This window comes from Brachyhypopomus gauderio, chromosome 2 (genome assembly GCF_052324685.1).
Source record: "Brachyhypopomus gauderio isolate BG-103 chromosome 2, BGAUD_0.2, whole genome shotgun sequence".
Taxonomy (NCBI): Eukaryota; Metazoa; Chordata; class Actinopteri; order Gymnotiformes; family Hypopomidae; genus Brachyhypopomus; species Brachyhypopomus gauderio.
The window spans coordinates 29,863,951-29,886,557 of NC_135212.1; positions in this window are offsets into that span (position 1 = coordinate 29,863,951).

The following is a 22,607-nucleotide window of genomic DNA, read 5'->3' on the forward strand; positions in this document are numbered from 1 at the left end:
GTGCGGCTCTAGGACTCTCAGATCATATCATGGTTCACCTGATCCCTGCGTACAGGCAGAGACTAAAACTCTCTAAACCTGTTGTGAGGACATATAAAAAGTGGACCAGTGAAGCTGTGGAGGAGCTACGCACGTGTTTGGACACCACAGACTGGGACATGTTCAAGGCTTCTACAGACAGCCTAGATGAATACACAGATACAGTGACATCATATATACATTTCTGTGAAGACTCCATCATTCCATCACGCCCCAGAATCACCTTTAATAATGATAAACCCTGGTTCACACCAAAACTTAGACAGCTTCGCCAGCAGAAAGAGATTGCTTTCAGAGAGGGAGACAGAACCAGCTACAGAGGTGCAAAGTATGAATTTAGCAGGGAGGTGTTAAAAGCTAAAGCCAAGTACAATGCTCGTCTGAGGCAGCAGTTCTGTGCTAACGACTCTGCCACCGTATGGAGGGGGCTGAAAGAGATCACTAACTATAGGCCCAGAGCACCTCAATGTTCAGAAGATTTCAAGCTGGCTAACGACCTCAACGACTTCTATTCACGTTTTGAAGTCATGGATTCACACCCTCCATCCTCCTTCCCCCACACCACAATACACTCAATCACTCTGGATTGCCCACCTGCCCCTGCTGCCCTCTCAGTCCAGGAGGGGGATGTGAACAAGCTGTTTAGGAGGCTTAATCCACACAAGGCTTCGGGCCCTGACTCCGTGTCCTCTGCCACCTTGAGATACTGTGCTGATGAGCTGGCTCCAGTCTTCACGGGAATCTTCAACTCTTCCCTGGAGTCATGCCATGTCCCAGCCTGTTTCAAGTCCTCCATCATCGTCCCTGTCCCCAAGAAACCACGCGCCACAGGACTTAATGACTACAGGCCTGTGGCCCTGACGTCCGTAGTCATGAAGTCCTTTGAACGTCTGGTATTATCCCACCTCAAGTCCATCACCAACCCTCTTCTGGACCCCCTGCAGTTTGCCTACAGGGCCAACAGGTCCGTCAATGATGCCATAAACCTGGCCCTCCACTTCATCCTGCAGCAGCTGGACTCCCCAGGAACCTACGTTAGGATCCTGTTTGTGGATTTCAGCTCTGCAGCTCTGCTCCGCAGTCAGCGAGTACGGCTGGGGAAGACTGTCTCGAGGATCTCCCCAGGGCTGTGTACTTTCCCCTCTGCTCTTCACCCTGTATACAAACTGCTGCACCTCCATCCATGACTCTGTCAAACTGATTAAGTTTGCGGACGACACCACCCTCATTGCACTCATCTCCGATGGTGATGAGTCTGCCTACAGGATGGAGGTGGATCGGCTGATGACCTGGTGCAGCAACAGCAACTTGGTGCTCAACGCCCAGAAGACAGTGGAGATGATTGTGGACTTCAGGAAAGCCACAAGCCCCCTGTCCCCACTCATCCTCACCAACACCCCCATCACCACTGTGGACTATTACCGGTTCCTTGGTACCACCATCACCCAGGACCTCAAGTGGGAGCCGAACATCAGCTCCCTCATCAAGAAGGCCCAGCAGAGAATGTACTTTCTGCGGCAGCTGAGGAAAGCCAAACTGCCGGCCCAGCTGATGGTACAGTTCTACACGGCCATCATTGAGTCCATCCTCAGCTCCTCCATCACGGTGTGGTACACCGGGGCCACAGCCAGGGACAGACAAAGGCTGCAGCGCATTGTGCGCTCCGCGGAGAAGGTGATAGGCTGCAGCCTCCCACCTCTCCAAGAACTGTATGTCTCCAGGACTGTGGGGAGAGTGGATCGGATCATAGCAGATCCTTCTCACCCCGCACACGGACTATTCGATCCACTCCCCTCGGGCAGGAGGCTTCGGTCCATTCGGACCAGAACCTCCTGCAACAAGAACAGTTTCTTTCCCTCTGCCATTGGACTCAAGAACAGCACATAATCATGTTACTTATCCCGCACAACCTGCCTTCGTCACTTTACTTGAAATGCACTATTCCACATGCACTGCTGTACATAGTACTGTTGTTGCACATTCTGCCCCTGTATTTGTATGCCCTTCGTATTTTTATTAATCTTTTATTCACTTTATTCATTCTATTTATATTCCCTTATCATTACTTGTTTTTTGTTGCACCTTAATACCGAAACAAATTCCTAGTCTGCGAACCCTGTTCATTGACAATGGCAATAAAACTTTTTCTGATTCTGAAGAAAGTCTCTGATCCATGAGCACAATGAGTGGGACAGTCCTAGATTACAGAGTTTAGCTACCAGTTTATGAGGGATTATTGTACAACTTCTTTGTGCAGAAGTGCCCCCTGCATATTAAATATCAACAAAATTGTGATTCTGATGCTTTGATAGTAAATGAATTACAAGAATTAACATGCCAGAATTCTTGCAAATGGCTGCATGTAGATGCCTGAAAATCAGTATGCATGTAGATGGGATAGGACACTTTTTATTTATCTGGTTTACTTTGAATTTTGTTGATGTTTAATACATGATTTGACATTGAAATCATGCTGCAGGGGGTGCTTCTGCACAAAGGAATGAAGGCAGGTTGCTGCTGACTTTTTAGGTATAGGTACGACAACAGCTCCTCCATGGATCACCACCTTATTGTGGTGGAGGAGTTTGCATGCCTATATGATCCTAGGAGCTAGGTTGTCGGTGTTGGTCCAGACAAAGAGAGATCCAAAAACCTCCTTGGTGAGCATCTGGTGGTCATCACAGACAGGGGTGGAAAGTAACTAATTACATTTACTCACATTACTGTAATTGAGTACTTTTTATGAGTAATTTGTAATTTTCTGAGTAGTTTTTGAAATATGTAATTTTTACTTTTACTTGAGTACATTTTGACTCAAGTAGTTTTACTTCACTACATTTGAACGGCCTCAAATTACTGAGTAAAAAAATATTGATGGTGAAAAATTAAATGCGGGCAGAAATTTAAACTTCGAGTCCCAGAACTGAAGGCCAATTGCATGGCCTTGCCTTGCGCGCGCCCTTTCCATTGTCTCATAATCAGGTCGTAATCTGGTGCACTTTTTTCCAAAAGGATGAGATTGTTCTATCTTTAATCTTCTATCTATCAGGTTCTGTGGGATCCTGTGGACATTTTATTGTGAAAAGTGGAATCCTGTGGGCACTGTATTTTGAATAGTTGGATCCTGTGAGCATTTTAAATAGTGGAATCCTGTGCGCATTTTGTTTTATTTTGAGATGTGGGATCCTGTGGTCATTTTATATTTTATTTTGAGTTGTGGCAACCTGTGGGCATTTTATTGTGAATAGTGGGATCCGGTGGGCACTGTATTTTGAATAGTTGGATCCTGTGAGCACTTACTTTTAAATTGTGGGATCCTATGAGCATTTTTAAATTTTTGATGTGGGATCCTGTGGGCATTTTATTGTGAGTAGTGGAATCCTGTTGCATTTTAGTTTGATTTGTGGCATCTTGTGGGCACTTAATTTGGTGTGCATTTTGTTTTTTGAATAATTTGTAATTTAAATTTCTTTATTCTTATCATAGTGTTGTCCATTGGACAATAGGACTGAAAATTGTTTGCACTTTATGGTACAGGTTGTGACTGTCCTTGTGCTGTGAGTAAGTATGTTCCTGAGCCCAGCTGACCTTTTTGCAAGCGTGGATGTGGACTTAAATACACTTTGAAATCGATTAAAACAACTTGTGTTGAATTTGGTTTATGATTCATCCATGCATTAAATAACTGAAACTGAAGTAACTTTTACTCAAATTACATTTTAAATGAAGTAATTTTGTACTTTTACTCGAGTAAATTTTGAGATGGGTAATTTTACTTTTACTCTGAGTAGATTTTAGGCAAAGTAATGATACTTTTACTCAATTACAATTTTTCAGTACTCTTTCCACCTCTCATCACAGAAAAGAAAAGGCTTACTTTGACTGGAGTTTATGTTGAGTTGTTTGGGTACAGCGTTGAACCGGAAGTTAGCATGAACAACAGCTACAAAGATCTACGAAGGACTCGTTTGTGTCGACAGGGGGGGACAACGGGGTCTGTTGTCCCGGGCCCCAGGGCCAGGGGGGCCCATCAAAGAGCCCAGCAATTTATTTTTTATTTAAAGTCTATAATTTTAAATATAATCTTGAAATCTTTCATTAATATAAAATTCTGTACTCAAAATAAGCTCAGTGGCTAAAATATTTGTTTTTTACCTATCTGCATATTTTCCATTAAGTGCATACACCCCTGCCTCCCACTGAAAAATTATTTGATCCAGCACCGACTGTAGCCGGCTGGTACCCGCCCAACAGCGGGAAATACAGTGGTGGATAGTTAAAGAAAATACAGAAATCTGGAGCGCAGAAAAGAAAGGAAAAACATTTACCTGACTAATTTTAATGTTGCTTTGTGTTCCAGGTTTGAAAAGTGCTTTTTTAGGCTAAAGTATTTGAAAATGGTTGAAATTGTAACTACTTCGTTTCACAACAAATATCTGTCTTACTGAACAGTTTTCTTGTATTACTCTAACAAATACGAGCCTCTTGTAATTCCAGGACGTAACATGAGAGAACGTGAAGACGTTAAGATTGGGCGTTTTGAAAATAAACAACCATTAAATATGTGATAAAAAGCGAATTATTTCGAATCATTTAGAGTAGGTATAAATGTTTATGTATAAATGCTATTGTTACGGGCAGGGTGAGCGAAAATAAATGGAAGCGATCACGCCAAGTCTCAGGGAAATAGGATGGTTTAATATGTAAAGTGCGCAAACCAAAACCCGTGAACTGATCCGAATTAAGGATATAATAACCAGCAGTCAACTGGTACAAAGACAAGACATATATAGACGAACAAACGACCCTCAGGTGAGACGGATCGCGGGCTCCGCCCACCTGAGGGACGAACACAACGCCACACCCACAGGACAAGCTGCTGCTGTAGACGGGGGCGACCAGTAGGGGGCCGCCGTACCGTGACAGATCCCCCCTCCAAGCCGCACTCCCCTCCACCGGCTGTGCGGCCTACAGCAGCAGCACACAAAACAAAGGGGCAGGCAGGCAGGGACAAGGGACACACCCCCTGTAGTCCCGGAGCTGAAACACAAAACAAACACAGGTTAGCTCACCTACCTGGGCGGGACCCTGGACCGACTGGGCCGTCCACAAGACAAAACCACGCCCCGGTCGGTCACAGGGCCCTCACGCCCTAACCGGCCTTAAGCCGCATAGCCCCACAGGTGCGAGGACGGCGGGCCACAGCTCCGTGTCCGTCCGGGGTGTGTGCAGGTTACCTCCCTGGGGCGTGGCTAAGTCACCTCCTGGACCTACCTCCTCCCGGAGCTGGCCCCTGCCTTCTGCTAGGGGCCACCCCAGCCTCCTGGGGAGTCAGCCCCAGCCGGAGCCTGACTTTACGAGGTGGACTCCTCCACCAAACCCAGGAGCGCCAGAGACCGAGGCCCAGAGCACCCTTATCGCGAGCTGGGGAACAGCCCCCAAGGGCCTCCTGGTCACCCCGAGCAGGAGGGAGGATCTCCATCCTCAGCAGGAGCTCTTCGGACCAGAGCCCTATCGTCCCCAAACATCCGGGGGCCCCAGCCCTCTAGGGAGGGGCTCTTTCCGACCGGGCTCCGGTCACCCTACAACATAAGGGGGCTCCTGCCAGCTGGAGACCCCCACAAGGTCCAGGACTGCCACGATCCACCGCCAGGGAGAAGCACCTGCACATAAAGCACAAAATGCACACACACACCCACACACACCAACACAAAACACATATGCGCACTTACCCTGACCATCTCGGCACCCCGCATCCGGGGGGAGGGGTCTCCATCTCAGCAGGAGGGGACACCAAACAACTCACCTGATGCATCAGGAGAGGGGCCCCTACCGGCTCCGGAGAACACCCTCGAATCCCTGGTCAGGGCCTCCCTTAGGAGCGACGCCCTCCGTGCCACTCCCCGTGGCACGGGACCATCACTGGTCCACCCCCAACACACACTCAAGGGGGAGGAGCATGTGTGGAATTACATTCAACATAATCACGGGCACGCAAGAACACACACGGAAAGACTAGACAAAAACGGTGTACAGACGACGAACGGACGAGACCCACACATGCGCGCTCGGTTTAAACACATAACAGCGACGCGCCGCTCGTGTTCGCGGTCACTCCCCACATGAAACACAACACAACGGGGAGCGAGGCGACAGTGAGGAGCGGCTTCCGCGCTTTACACAAAACATTAAACATTCAACACCACGAGCACGCACACTGATCCAGACGCCCGTTCACACGTACACACTTTACACTCACACAACACGAAGAGTTTCCCGGGGAAGACGCCCCGGTCCTCGCCGTGCCACTCACAACACTAATGCACGGCGAAACTCTTCAGACAGACAAACAATGTACAGGAAGAGCTCTCCCAGGGCAGACTGCCCTGGTCCTCGCCGTGCTACACACATACACAAAACACATAGGCACGGCGAAGCTCTTCACACAAAACACCACGCAGACAAACACTTACCACGAGACATGACCACGAACGAAGGAAAAAGCAAAAGAGACTGGCGGCTTCCGAAGGTGGCTGGTTATTCTGTGACGGGCAGGGTGAGCGAAAATAAATGGAAGCGATCACGCCAAGTCTCAGGGAAATAGGATGGTTTAATATGTAAAGTGCGCAAACCAAAACCCGTGAACTGATCCGAATTAAGGATATAATAACCAGCAGTCAACTGGTACAAAGACAAGACATATATAGACGAACAAACGACCCTCAGGTGAGACGGATCGCGGGCTCCGCCCACCTGAGGGACGAACACAACGCCACACCCACAGGACAAGCTGCTGCTGTAGACGGGGGCGACCAGTAGGGGGCCGCCGTACCGTGACAGCTATATGTATAAATGTTTAACTTATTTAAGTTTATCGTGCTGGGAAATATTGAAATGGACCTTGAAAGTGACGTACAAATGCTTTAATTCCACATTGTATAGGTGTATGAACTCTGCAAACATGACTTTGTTCATTGCGCTGAGGCGCGGCGCACGCAAAGTTACAAAACTCGAGAGGTGCACGACCTCGTGAATCGACAGCGCGTGAGGCCCTCACGCACGGGCGGTGCCACTGCGATTATGTCATTTTCACTGCGCGAACCCTCGCGCCACTCGCGACGAGTCATGTATAAACCAGGCTTCAACCAGTCAGCTGTCAGAAACAGCTTTGATGTGTGGCTATATTATATACCATATAACCTAACACAAGGATTGTCTGCTACAGAGGAAATTCAAATGAGGTAAGCGGGGGGGGGCACATGAAACTTTCTTGTCCCGGGCAAGACTGTCAACGGGCCTGTTTGTGAGTACAAATAAACAATTGTGAATACGACAATTCATACTAAATATTACTGAAATATTAGATGATAAACAGTATTAGAGCTTTTAAGTACTGCAGTACTTCCTCTTGAAAGTGAAACTTTCTTGTCCCGGGCAAGACTGTCAACGGGCCTGTTTGTGAGTACAAATAAACAATTGTGAATACGACAATTCATACTAAATATTACTGAAATATTAGATGATAAACAGTATTAGAGCTTTTAAGTACTGCAGTACTTCCTCAGCATCGTGTAGGGACTTAGCTAGCATCGTTAGCTTAGCTAGCCTCTTCAAATCTTTGACATCTCTGTCCTATTATTAACATAACATTAATTAATTTTATGTTATATATTAACTTCATTTGAAATTTTCTGGTCTTTCTGTAAGATGTCCAATGTTGTTGTTTTGTTTTACAGGAGTTGGACAATGGAACTGTCATTTTAGTGCAGGAAGTTTCATGGCTAATTTGGACCAGCCTGGTCGACAATCTTCATTAATTGCATATTGCACCAGTAAGAGCAGAGTATGAAGGTTCAATTAGCAGGGTAAGAGCACAATTTTGCTCAAAATATTGCAATGTACACAACATTATGCTTGACATACCAGAGTTCAAAGGAGGAGGAATTGTTGGTGCACATCTTGCTGGTGCATCAGTGACCAAGATAGCAAGTCTTTGTGATATATCAAGAGCCATGGTATCTAGGGTAATGTCAGCATACCACCAAGAAGGATGAACCAAAGATAATCCAACAGGATTAACTGTGGACATAAGAGGAATCTGTCTGAAATGGATGTTCAGGTGCTAACCTGGATTGTATCTAAAAAACATAAAACTACGTCTGCCCAAATCACGGCAGAATTAAATGTGCACCTTAACTCTCCTGTTTCCACCAAAACTGTCAATCGGGAGCTCCACAGGGTCGATATACACGGCCGGGCTGCTATAGCCAAACCTTTGGTCACTCGTGCCAATGCCAAATGTCGGTTTCAATGGTGCAACGAGCATTGAAATCTTGGCTGTGGACAATGTGAAACAAGTATTGTTCTCAGATGAGTCCACCTTTACTGTTTTCCCCACATCCAGGAGAGTTACGGTGTGGAGAAGCCCCAAAGAAGCGTACCAGCCAGAGTGAAGCATAGGGGTGGATCAGTGATGGTTTGGGCTGCCATATCATGGCATTCCCTTGGCCCAATACTTGTGCTATATGAGCGCGTCACTGCCAAGGACTACCGAACCATTTTGGAGGATCATGTGCATCCAAGGGTTCAAAAATTTTATCCTGAAAGCAGTGTCATGTATCAGGATGACAATGCACCAATACACACAGCAAGACTGGTGAAATATTGGTTTTATGAACATGAAAGTGAAGTTGAACATCTACCATAGCCTGCACAATCACAGGGTTGCCAACTCTCACGCATTGAGCGGGAGACACATGCATTTGACTGTCTTCACACGCCACGCATCCGATTTCTTACGCCGAAAAAAAAAATATAGTTTATTTACCTCTGATCCATATCTATGATTCAATGAGTTACTAGTTCGCTCTGGCGCCAACCACTGGCGATCGATCGCGATATAATACTTAACTTGTGTCCATTTTACACCCCCAACCCTCAACAATTTACTTTGCATTGCCTTACTGAAATAATCATTCAACGTGTTTCCACTTAGTCTAGATTATATAAACATGCATGAAATGTTGCGCTGGAGTTCTTGGGAGATGGCAGCGTTGGCATTACTGGAAGATATTGCTAATGGCCGAATTCGCCAAGAGCGCATTTTCCATGACCATTATGATTTTTTTGCCCATGATGATGACTGGCTTATAAGCTGTTTCTGATTTCCAAGAGCTGCCCTTTTGTACTGAGTTGGGTCCAGTTTTGGAGTCGCGCATTGCCAGTTCCTTTACAGGTGCTGACAACGCTCGGCTTCCTGGCTAGTTTCAAAGAGAACTAGCAGACCAGTCGAGGTTATCCCAGTCATATTTGAGCCATGCCATGCCAGCTGTTTTGGATGGGATCAACTGCATGTCAGCTAGGTATATAAAGTTCACATATGAAACGCTTGACCAGGCAATGGTTCAGCGTTTGACCAGCGATAGCCGGTTTCCCTAATGTAATTGGAGCGATTGACTGCACACACATTTCTATAAAGGCACCATCTGAGGAGGAATTTGCTTATGTGAATAGAAAGCACTTTAATTCCATAAACGTGCAAATAACCTGTGATGCAAAAATGTGCCTTACTAATGTACTGGCACGTTGGCCTGGATCAACCCAATGATTCGTACATCCTTACAAACAACATGGTAGGGATAAGATTACAAGCTAGCAGAGTGCGTGATGGGTGGCTTCATGGTAAGCAACAAATTTAAAGCATATAAATAAAGAATAATTAATTTAAAACATGGTATTTGTTAAATTACTTAGGAGACAGCGGCTATGCACTCAAGACGTGGCTGATGACCCTTTGTAATCCACAGACTGACCGGGAGCGGATATACAAATCTCTCCATTCTCACACCTCGTCAGTTGTGGAGAGGGCAACTGGGTAGCTGAAAAGCTGGTGGCACTGCCTGGACAGGACCGGGGGATGCTCCTGTATCGGCCATAGAAGGTGTGTCATATTGTGAGGGCATGTGGAGTCCTGCACAATGTTGCGCACAGGTATGCCGTGCCATTGTTACAGGTGGTGGAGCAACCAGCGGACCCAGAGCCAGGACAAATTAATGCACACCCTAACCCCGGTTCCATACAAGCAAAGCAACAAATCATAGCTACAATATAAAAAGGTAAGAGACAGCAATCAAATTTTAACCAATTATTTTATTGAGTCGCTGATGCTAGTGAGCGCATCACTGATATTTTTTAGGTGTATTATATAATTCTGCCAGTGTGCATTGTTCTGACCCCACAACATTTAAAGCTTCACACACGCTGTCCCACTCAGACCTTTTGCCCTTTGCCGTAATGTCACAACGTGCCAAACAAACATTTTTTCCACGCCTCTACCTCATTCAGGAGCATCTTCACTTTCACATTCGGCGAAGTTCCTCTTCTTTCCCCGTTTAGACATGGTTTGTGATAGATCAGAGAGGAAACTTCTCCGGTGCCGGGCAAATTTAAATAAATTTGCATAATTATAGGGGGGCGTGATCGAATGTAGAAAGTTTGCGACCTCTTCGCTTTATGCGCTTCAGCATCCGCTGATCCTGCTCGGTCAGTTTATGTGGCCTACCACTTCGTGGCTGAGTTGCTGTTGTTCTCAAAACACTTCCGTTTTCTTATATTACAGCTGACAGTTGACTGTGGAAAATATAGGAGCAGGGAAATTTCACAACTGCACAGGTGGCATCCTATCACAGTTCCATGCTGAAATTCACTGAGCTCCTGAGAGCAACCCATTCTTTCACAGATGTTTGTAAAAACAGTCTGCATGCCTACATGCTTAATTTTATACACTTGTGGCCATGGAAGTGATTGGAACACCTGATTCCAATAATTTGGATGGGTGAGCGAATACTTTTGGCAATATAATGTATGTGCAGGTAACATCACATGTATTCCCCAAGCCCAGGCATGATCATCTGGGGCAAAGATCCCAGGGAAGGAGATGAGCAAAGGGCATGTTCCTGTTTCCAGGCAACTATACCAGCTAGACTGACTGAGGGTTCTCACAGGGAAAATGTTATGAGTTACATACATAATCTTTGCTCTGCGCAAATGAAACTGAAGCCCTTCAATGCATAGGAGCATTGCAGGGAGGAAGGAACCAGAGAGAGTGATGAACATGAAGAAACTGTGCTGACTTTTTAATGCGGATTTCTGACTCATGGTTCATGACTTTCACAAGCGAACAAAATCTCTCATATAGACTCATACAAGTGTGTATCCACATGCACACACACACACACACACACACACACACACACACACACACACACACCAGTCAACATATGACAACATATGTTGTGAAAAGTGCTATACAAATATACTTGATTTGATTTTGACCAGTCAAAAGATTTCACTGTTCCTTTTGAGAGCAGTCTCTAATCTAATCTTAGGCCTCTGAATTCACTGATCTATCAATTATATGGATTAGGAGAGCTGTGGCCAAATGGCGATATGCCAAGCCTTTGATCAACATATGATATCTCTCACACACACATGCAAGCACTCACACACACAAACAAATGAGCATTGCACACACAAGACTGGAGGTGTGTTTCTCAGAATCCTCTCTTCCACCATCTGTTCTCATTCAGAGAGAGTCTCCAGTGATGACACCACACAACTCAAGGATATTGGTAGCTTGGAGACTTCCCATCAGTGGAAGAGAAACGATTACAGAGCTGTAGCAGCAGCATGAGAATTAGGCCCACTGATCTTTATATCATTCACAATTCTGTTGGGTGACAAAGACCCAAAGCAATACAGGCCTGCTCAGTTCAGAGGTAAAGCAGTTAAAGGTGATTTATAACTCTGATAGTGTATGTGTATTACCACTGTGTGTAATTAGTGTGACAGATTGTTGAATGAATGTGAGATATCTCCCTCCTCTCATGGCTACAGCCAGAATGAGCTTGAATTTTTATAAGGCATATAGAGATGGGAGAACAACGGAGCCTTCCCTTTTTTATCTTTGTTTTTATCTCTCACTGCTTAAAGAGCAACAGTGAAAGATGGATAGAGTTAGTGATCAAAGAGAGATAGAGAGTTAAGAAATAATGCAGAAAGGGCCAGGTACCATTATGGGTTAGAGCTCAGGGAATCTGAAAAGATGAACAGAGCTAAGCAGATGTCTGAAGAGGATAGCACTTGAAGCACTAGAGGGGTTTGCCGGTTTTGTGTGAATGTGTTTGCAGAAGATTAAGCATGTGGCAAGGCCATTTCTTGATAGCTTCCGAGAGTTATAGTTATGGCTAAACCTGAATACCCGCTTGTCTCCTCGGCATTCTTTAAAACGATCGATAAATTCATCAACCACAACACAGTTTATTTACTACTTTTACGGAACAGCTCCGGACCCGTCCCTGTGGGCGTGCCGTTACGTTGTCTGCGTGCAGTTATGTCCATGTTTGTACTTCCGTGGGTGTGGGTCGTTTGTGAGCGTGTTCGTTTGTTACACCTGTGCCTTGTCTCGAGTTCACATGGGTCTGTGTAATTCACCTATTTAATGTGCGTTCGCGCAGTGTCGTGTGCTCGTCTTTGTCCAAAGTTCCGTGTCTGCGCGAGTGTTGGGTGTATGCTGCTCGCGCTCCACCCGGAGCTTCACGTTATTGAGTGGAAATAAATGTTCTGTGTTCACCACAAGACGCTAGTCGTGCCTCCTACTTCCTCCAGCACCACAGCGTCACAACTACAAGTTTAAGCACACTATCAAAAAAATGACTTGAGCAGAAGTTGAAGTGTTCTTTAAAAACTTTACTTAAGTAGAAGTACAGAAGTATTCAGCATTTTTTGTACTTAAGTATTGCAAGTAGTTTGCAATAGTTTATTCTAAAATTTATTACTCAAGAACTGAAAGTAAAAAGTACAAGTATTGTGTTTTTTTAATTAATTAAAGAAAGCCGTCAACATTTGATTATCATTTGTTTTTATATATCACTTACAAATCAAAGATGTCAAAGACCACAAATACAAGTGTTCTGCATGTACAAACAAGTAGCAACTTAAAAAACTGGGCTTAACACTTTGTACACAAAAAACAGATAACCTAAGTCCCGCTACGTCATAGGTTTGATGGAGAAGTACAAGTTCACCTTAATTTAGCTGGGAAAAGAGGTGTATTTTGGACGTAAAATCCGTCCATCGGATTCTAAGGGTGAGCCTACTGCCCTGTGTTTAACCTCAATAAATGCCCTTACCCTATAAAAACACTAGGGGTGTATTCAACTAAGGATTTTCATAGTCGAATCTGATTCGTCAGCTTTTCCCTTTAGTCGACTAATAGTCGAATCTGGTTTATTTTTATTATTTAGAGCACCTTAAACGGGATCCCGTTCTCATTCAGGACTTTTTTCCTCTTCAAAGTAAAAACCTAAAACACTCAGATAAGTGAATGAACACGGTAGGTTGGCTTTATTCAGCTTTTATTTATTTACTTATTTATTTTTTATGAAACGTTAGAGAACATTAACCGTCAGTGCGCATTGCGCATATTGAACTGTCAGACAGGCACTGTGCAAAATGTCAAAAATATTTTAAATAAAATGTGCCTGCCTGAAAATATAAAAAAAATTGCCAAACAGCAAAAAAATACAAGTAAAGGTTCAAGTAACGGGGTTTAAAAGCAAACAACAACAAAAAAATGTTTATAGGCCTACTTGCCGAGATGCACCGTGACGAAACGAGACGACACGACCGAAACAACACGACCGAAACAACAAACATTTTTTTTCGCCTTACGCTTTTTAAATGGTATGCCATGTTGGTTGTTGTCGTGCGAAATAAAAGACGTTGATGACATAACTTTCACTTTACTTTGTTTGATTCATCTTTATGTTTTTCAAAATATTTTTGAACTTTTTTAGTAGCCATTATAATCTCGGCAGATGCTGCACGTATTGTGTAGCGTGTTCAGCTCCGCTCGTTTGGATTGTGCAACAGCAGGGTGCGATTTATTAATGTGTAGTAAGGAAGATGCCTATTGTTAATGCACAAACATCATTTAAAAATATTTATTAACAGAAATTAGGATGATTTTATTTGACAAAAGGCTATATATAATGAAAACAAAGACATTTCATGTAACAACTAATGCTTAGCTGCATCCTTGGGCACCCCCATGCAGTTAGAATGGTACATTCGACTATGACGTTCATAGTCGACTAGGGGGTATAGTAGACTATAGTCGAATCAGCGACTATTGCAAGTCACCCCTAAAAAACACTACACTATAAAAATGATTAGTCAGCACGAAAAGAGACACGGCTTACTGTTGCTAAAACACAACTCAGCGTGACATCGCCTTTATGATTGCCAGCTAATGTTAAATGAATACTACAGCACGTCATGAACATAATTAGGTTAGTTAGCTAAGATATCTAACCTAACTAGCGCTTACTGACAGCTCAAGCTGGTGTGTCTTCTGTGCGTTATATTTATAACTTACATTGATTTGTTTCTTCAAGTTCGAAGGTGAATTTTTGAAGGCCAATATTTCACCCTCTTTAGGGAGGCAGAGATGGCACTTCATCATATAGGAATTTACTTTCACTCCAGCAAACACAAACACTGTCTCTAGGTAGGGCCAGGGTGGTCTCCTTCCTCACTGCCATGATCACTCGATGTTGAAGTTGTGGAAGGTGCTAATATATGTACATTAAAATGCCAACAAGCTTATTATGCAGCACTTATTCTGCTCTTCTGCTGTTACCAAACACGGTACCATCTCTTTTAATGAGATAAAAAGCGAACTATTTGGAATAATTTCGAGTATATGTGTATTTGTATAAATATGTAAATTAAGCTGAAGGTGCTGGAAAATACTGAAAATGGACCTTCAAAGTGCCATACAAGTGCATGAATTCCACCTTGTAACTTCGCACGCACAAAAATCGAGAGGTGCACAACCTCACGACGCAGCTGCACGCATGGCCAATGCGCATGGGCGGAGCCACTGCGATTGGGTCGGACCCTTGCGGCAGTCACGATGTGTCAAGTGAACCTAGATTACGAAGCTCAAGTATTCAGTGAAGGCAGCAGCAGAGTAAACGAGACGCGACCGGAGCATGCGCAGTTTTCTCATAAGACAGCCTGATCGCTTGACCCGGTGACAGCGCCAGCTAACATGTTTATAATTGTAATGAGTAACTATACAGCATGTAAAAAATGTATCGGAGTAAAAGTAAACTGATTAAAATTTTTTTTTATTATATGTAGTGAAGTAAAAGTGGAAGTAGGAGGCAAAAATAATACTCCAGTAAAGTACAGATACAGCATTTTAGTACTTAAGTACAGTGAAGTAGTACTACTTCGTTACTATACAACTCTGCTTGTAACTGTAACGTTTAACTCCGTTTGTGCGTATCTTGCCTTTGTTCCCTCCCTCTGTTTTCCTTCGTTGATTTTGTTCTGATTCGTCACGCCCCTTTTTGTTATCCCTGCCCAATGTTAACCTCATCAGCTGTTTTGGATTATTTGGGTTCATTGGTTTGTATATAGTCTGAGTTCATGTTTTCCTGGTGGGTCTATGTTCGTAGGTTGGTTCAAGTTGTTAATGTTCTTTGTCGCGGTCTCAAGCCTCTGTGTCATTCTAGGGTTTCTGTGATCAGTCTGGTATTGGGGCGTCAAGATTCGTTGAGGTTCTGGTTAGAATTCTGTCGTCTTTGTTTCGTTTAGGTTGTTTGTTGAGTTTCCATTGTTGTCATATGTAACTGTCCTTTTGATCTGGTTGTAATGTGTCTTGGTCTTGCTTGTACTATTTGGTTGTTCCCGCTGTGCATTCGTACTTAGTTAAGTATTGCGAGGGTTTTCGTATGTCTCGGTTGTCAGTTCGGTTAAATATTAGGATTTGATCTGGTGTGAATTGTTCGTTACTGTTGTTAGACATTGTGATTTGATCATGTGTGATTTGTTTATTATTGTTGTCCGAGTGGTAATCTCTGTCTTTACATCAGTGTGTGTTTCTGTGTAGGTTGTATTTGTATGTGTGATTATTATGCCGCACCGATCTCGAAACATGCATGTTGGAAAGGTCAAGGTTGTAGGAATTGGTTCCGCCTCTGATTGGAATAAATATGGTTCTCTGCAGCAATTGTGTCCGCCTTCTGATTCTACTTCATTACAGTAACTAACCAGGCTGTGTTTTCGATGAGGGCCAAGATTAAAGGATCGTGACAAACAGCAGTGGAAAAAGGGAAAAACAACTATTTTAATATATAAAAACTATGTACACATACAGTATTTCAAATACATTTAGTTCAGGGTTTGCTCAGTGCTTGCTTTGTTTGCTCAGTGCTTGAATGCAGGGCCGGCCCTTCCATTAGGCGACATAGGCAAATGCTAGGGGCGCCGTCTGTCCAGGGGGGCGCTCCCGTGCATGCGTGTTTTTTTTTTTTTTTACAAATGAACAATTAATAAATGTGAAAACAAGCAAAGTCCACATAATCATAATTTCATTGTTTAATAATATTAGTCAAATTAATAATTCTTATAATAACAACACACACCTATCACCCGCACGCCAACCCGCCCTCCCCCGCGCGCTCTGCGCACCTCGTTACTGTTTCTCTGTAGGGGGAATAGACACCACAGAGTAAGTGACATCTCCCCGTAAAGATGTCAAAAAGGCAGAAGTTATCTGGTGCCCAGGGTAGTAAAAGGAGAAAAGTGGAGGAAGAAAGGAGGCAAAAAACAGGTAATATAATGGTAATATGTGGTGGATTAACACTATACCATTGGCAAACTGTCAGGGACTTCAACGCCTTCTCTGAAGGTTAATTGATCTTAAAAAGGATGCTTTATCTATTATATGTAATATATGTTAATAACGCTTCACCAATAATTTGTATCTTTCCTATAAGTCGGCTTTCAAATCCACTTTTCGTACTTCAGCGGTGAAACAAAAAAATCAACCAATCAGAATATTTCACACCGTTGTTTCTAGGTAAAAGAGAGAAAGGACCTTTTACATTGAGAGCTAGTTTGGCAGTTTCATCATATTATCGAATTAGAATCGTGGGGGCGTGCTCCAATGGTCTCTCATTTTTATTTGAAACAAATCCAAAATGTTGCCAATTTGTAGCTGTTGTGTTTTTCTTTGAAACCAGCTTGCTTGACTCACAACTAACACTCAATCATCATTGTGGCTTTTCCCCTCTGTATGATTTTAGTGAAAACCGCCACTGTCATCATACTGCCCAATCCTAGTAGGTGCTATGATTAGCTTAGATCAGCAAGTTTTAAAATAAAATATATGTTAAAACTCCTTTGTTCATTGCAGATGCACTTTTGAAATAATAATGTTGCTGTAGGCAAATTGCCCTGATTTGCACTGGTGGTAGCTGTTGTTTTTTATTTATTTTTATTTATTATTAATATTTAAAAGTTGTTCTCTGCATTACGTTATGTAAAATAGTTAAAAAAAAAATTTTTGTGCAACACCTTTATATTTATTGCTTGTTATATGGTAATATTCAAGTCATTTGATTTTTATTTGTTTCTTTAATAGTGACACAATCAACCCAATGATTGATTATGCAGGGGGCACCAACCAAAATCTCGCCTAGGGCACCACATTGGTCAGGGCCGGCTCTGCTTGAATGTACACATACAGTAATTCAAATACATACATTCAAATACTTCCCAGAGAACTTTTTTTTTTTTTTTACTAGCAACACACAACTGTTTAAGCTTAAAACAAACAGAAAAGAAAACACACACACCCACAAGTACAAGTAAAAATAATATATAAAAATTAAGAATAAAAAAATGTAATTTAATTGCAGGCCAGATTTATTTGTTAAACCGTGAGGGGCCGTATGAAACTGTGTCATGGGCCAGATGTGGCCGGCGCTTTGAGACCCCTGGCTTAGAGAATACCTGCATATCAACTCTAGATATAGTAGCTCCCCTCAAATATAAAAAGGCCAGATTTAAAAAGCTCGCTCCATGGTACACTGACCAAACTCGTAACTTAAAGTAAATAGCACATAAATTAGAGCGGAAATGGCAATTGTAACGTATTGACCAGACAGAGAGGGATCCAACTGCGGAAGTACACCGCTTTTATTCAAATGAGTTACGTTTACAAGAAACGGCACGAGTATCACTAGCGTTAGGTGCAGTAATAACAGCAGCGTTTTCATGGGATGGTCAGGACGGTCCAGGGTCATAACGGGGGGGCAGAATCCGGGAGGTACAGGAGGCGAGGTCTGGAGAGAAAGCAAGGGTCAAAGCACAGGAGATCGAACAGGCAATGGAAACGCTTGGTATGCTGCATGGGAACGGCAATACTTCGCGACGAGGAAGTGGTGGGAAGGTGTATATATGTGACTGAAAAGGGGGCGTGGTAATTAGTAGCAGGTGTAGCTGGGAGGGACATATCAGACGGCATTCCTTACAGTACCCCCCCTCAAAGGAGCGTCTCTTGACGCTCTACGACGAGCCGGGGGTCGACCACGGCGTCGGGGTGCCGGAAAGTTAGGGTGCGCAGCATGGAAGTCCGCGATCATAGTGGGGCAGAGAACATCCCTCGCAGGGATCCAGGCACGCTCCTCGGGGCCATATCCTTCCCAGTCAACCAGGTATTGGAGACCTCCGCGTCGGCGTCGGGACTCCAACAATTCCCGGACTATATATTTCCTCCCCCTTTTTCTGAAAGAGACAAGCATTAACAAAGTTGTCTCTTACAGAAACATCAAGATGAAATGGTTGGTTGTAATCTGGCGCGGCTAATTCAATAGCACTAGCTAGCGCTTGTTTCAAAGTTATTAAATCCCTTTCTGCTTCGACTGTCCAGTCCAATGCTGCCTTTCCATTGGTCAAGCCTTTGGACACCGCTAGTTTTCTAAGACTGTGAGCTAAATCGCTGTAATTTGATATGTAGTTCCGACAGTATCCCGTCAGGCCTAGAAAAGACATCATTTCTGATACCGTAGTGGGCTTTGGGAATGACAGTATGGACTGTCTCTGAGTTGGGGTCAGGGTGTGACCCTTGTGGGAGATGTTTCTCCCCAAAAAGGTGACCATAGGCCTTGCCACCTGAAGTTTGGACTTATTCACCTTATAACCTAATTCGGCCAATAATGTTAAAATTGTCATGGTGTCCCTGAGACACCGGTCAGGGGACGAACTAGCAATCAGTAAATCATCAACGTACTGAATCAGTACGGTGTCTGTGTCAATCAAATTATTATCAGTTAATCTAGACAGGTCTTTTAGTAGATATTGATTAAAAATGCCTGGTGAATCCTTGTAGCCTTGAGGCAGCCTGTTGTAGGTGTATTGTTGTCCTTTAAAAGTAAATGCAAAAATGTCTTGCACTTCCTCATCTATTGGTATTGAGAAAAAGGCATTAGCCAGGTCAATGCATGAGAAGCTACAATGCTCGGACGACAGGTTCTGTAATGACCGGTAGGGGTCCGGCACCGGTATGATTTCGGTTACTGTGACGCAATTAATGCGTCTCAAATCATGTACCATTCGGTACTCATCTTTTCCAGGTTTCTTAACAGGCAGAATGGGTGTGTTCCATGGAGACGTTGTGGGTTTCAGGACTCCAACCTTGATTAAATCTGAAATGGTTTCTGTAATGCCTGCCATGGCCTCAGGCTTAATCGGGTATTGTGGCTGATTAATGGGCACTTCGCCTGGTTTCAACTTAATAGGAGCTACATGATGTGACACACATCCCACATCTACCTTTGCAGTAGTCCACAAGTTGGTTGGAATTGCTTCCAACTGCTCCTTGGCTTGGGGATGATCTAGCAGTTTCCTACCATGTGTGCTTGACAGGGGCTGATTGCAGAAGTACGCCAGGTCACTGGTGTCACATGCAACTCTCCAGTACTTGCCGTCTAACGTGCCTTCTACTCCTGGCATACCGGTGGGGTGAAACTGTTGTTTCATTGCTACGGCTACCATGGGGCCCAGTTCACGAGGTTCGTGGCCGGCCGACACCAGTAGCGAGACATGTGGTTGAGAATCCTGCTGGTCCGGGTTTCTCCAGTACGCCATCTGCTCTCCTGTCAACACAACTACAGCAGCAACACCTTCAGGTCCAATAATCATTGATTCACAGGATATGTTTTGTACCTGGCCTTCAATTTGATTCCACAATCTCTCGTAATTTCCTTCCACTCCTCTGACATAATTAAAGGTGCAATGTGCGCTGTCTGCGGGTGGTGTCATGCTCTGAATTGACATGAACCACGGTTTCCATAAATTGAATGTGTACATCAAATTCTTAACAGTCGCCTGTTCCTCAGGGTGTTGTATTATGGCCCAGTAAATGTGAGCTGGGTCATCAGCTGTTTCTTGATTCAAAATTCTAAGGTGCTTGTCATGATTGGTGACAAAAACAGCTAATTTATTGTCATCCGGCGTGCATTCAATAACAGTTGAGAAGTGACACAACAAATCTCTCCCTAGTAAGTTAATTGGGCATTGTTCTGAAAATAAAAATGTATGCTCGACCTGTGGGCCTGAGCCCACTGACACCTTTAAAGGCACGGTCAATGGCTGCAGTGTAGTTTTTCCCAGAAATCCAGTTGTGGATAGTGACATTTTTAGACAAGTAGCCTTTCCATTTCCTGTCTTTTAAGACCGATGTGGTGGCTCCCGTGTCAACCAGAAACTTCACTGGCTCCCCCTCCACCAGTAGGCTCACAACTGGTTCACTGCATGTGGGGGAACTGGATGTCGGGCAGCTTCAGTGGCCACTAGGTGGCACTGGCACGCTTTGCATGCCAGGGAGCCCAACCTGTGGTCCCTGATAGGGGGCTAGTCCCTGTGGATACGCCTGACCCTGCGGAAATGCCTGACCCTGTGGAAATGCCTGACCCTGTGTGGGCTGTTGTTGCTGTCTTATTTGATTGCAGTCCCTCGCCCAGTGGCCTTCCTGGCCACAACGAAAGCAGTTGCTGGTTTGAATTGGCTGGTGATTCCCAGCTCCCTGATGAGGTGGGAAGCCCCCAGCTCTTCGTGGACCTATCATTGGTCCTACCCCCTGCCTCGATGGGGATATGTCTGGGCGTAGTACCCGGGCTGTGGCTGCATCACCCAGTTGTTGGCCTGTTGTGGCATAACATAAGATTGCAACATATTTGGGACAGGTGACATTATTGGTTGCATCACTGGTTGAGTGGGCTGCATTACTGTTTGTCCATGCGGTTGCATGGCCACCGCTTGCACTGAGGTGTCTTCCACCGACACCAATTGCTTTTTAGGTTTTGTATTATCTTTCTCTTTTAGTAGCTTTAACAATGCATCTCTCATCAGCTTGTCTGTGCTTTGCCCCTTCTCCATTTCACGCTTCATGTGATGTGTAATTATAGCTTCCCACTCATCTTCCCCTTTTTGAGCTAATGCGACCACATCCTTCAGTTTCGCTTGCACTCCCTCAGACAGACTTGCCACAACCGCAGCTCTGTACATTGCTCTTATTGGAATTGATTTATCATGTCTAATGCCAGTTTTAGCCTGCCAAGTCTCCTTGCATCTATCCAAGTATGACATTGGGTCTTCTTCCTCTTTAGGTTTTACACCAGACAGGGCTGCTGTGTCAAATGTGTCTTGGTTCTGTAATTTCAGTTGTCCCCACAATTCACTTCTTATTCCACCGAATGGCGTGTCATCTGCCAAATCCTTTGTTCTAGCCGCCTGTTCTGCTGTAGACAACATGTTCAAAACTCCCATTCCTTTAAACAACGTTCTTATGTCTCCTAAACACAACATGTCTCCAGCTGTGTACTGTTCGAATTTAGACAGGAAATACTGAACGCCTTTCTTAGGATCAGGTAATTTATCTATCATGGTGTGTAGGTCTCTATGTGTCCACGGCACGTATGTGTGTACATGCTTACTTCCTGGCACAGCTATCAGGGGATAGTGGCTAACGGGGGTTGACACACTTCTAGCTATCGATCGCGTCACCATTCCATGCCTTCCATGGCATGGTGGTTCTCTCAGCCATAGGCTTGAGTCAGTCGTAGGTTGACAATCGTCATACTCTTCTCCCTCTTCCTGATGGGGAGTTCTCGCTCGCTCATTTACGGCTCTCCTGTTACTTTTTATTTCCCAGTCTAGATTTTCCCCTGTTACGATCAGCTTCTCCCTGTAACCAGACGCGCCTTCACTCTCCAGCTGATTGCCTTGGATTTTTTCCAACTCAGTTTCCCTTTTTGACTCATTCACGGCTTGCTCGATCCGCGCAAGACCACCCAGACTCATACTCTCAGCCATTCGCTGCTCAATTCTTTGCAATGAGTTACTCAACTCAGCTTCTCTCTGTCGTTCGATTCTCCGCAACATGTTGTTCAACTCGGTTTCCTGAGCCCCCTCCCGCACGCTCTCTTCAAGCGTTGCCAGTCTCATCATTACTTTATCCATAATCTCATCTTTAACAACTTCCATTACCACCTGTCTCCCTTCCTCGCGATTGTGTTCTCTGCCTGGTTCTAAACGTTCATAAATCCCATCCGCTTCGGTGCTGTTCAGATCAATAAGTTCTCCCTGTGACACGAGTGGCATCAGTTTTAAACTGGGGTAAATAGGAGCGCTGGCATTATTCATGTTCTCCA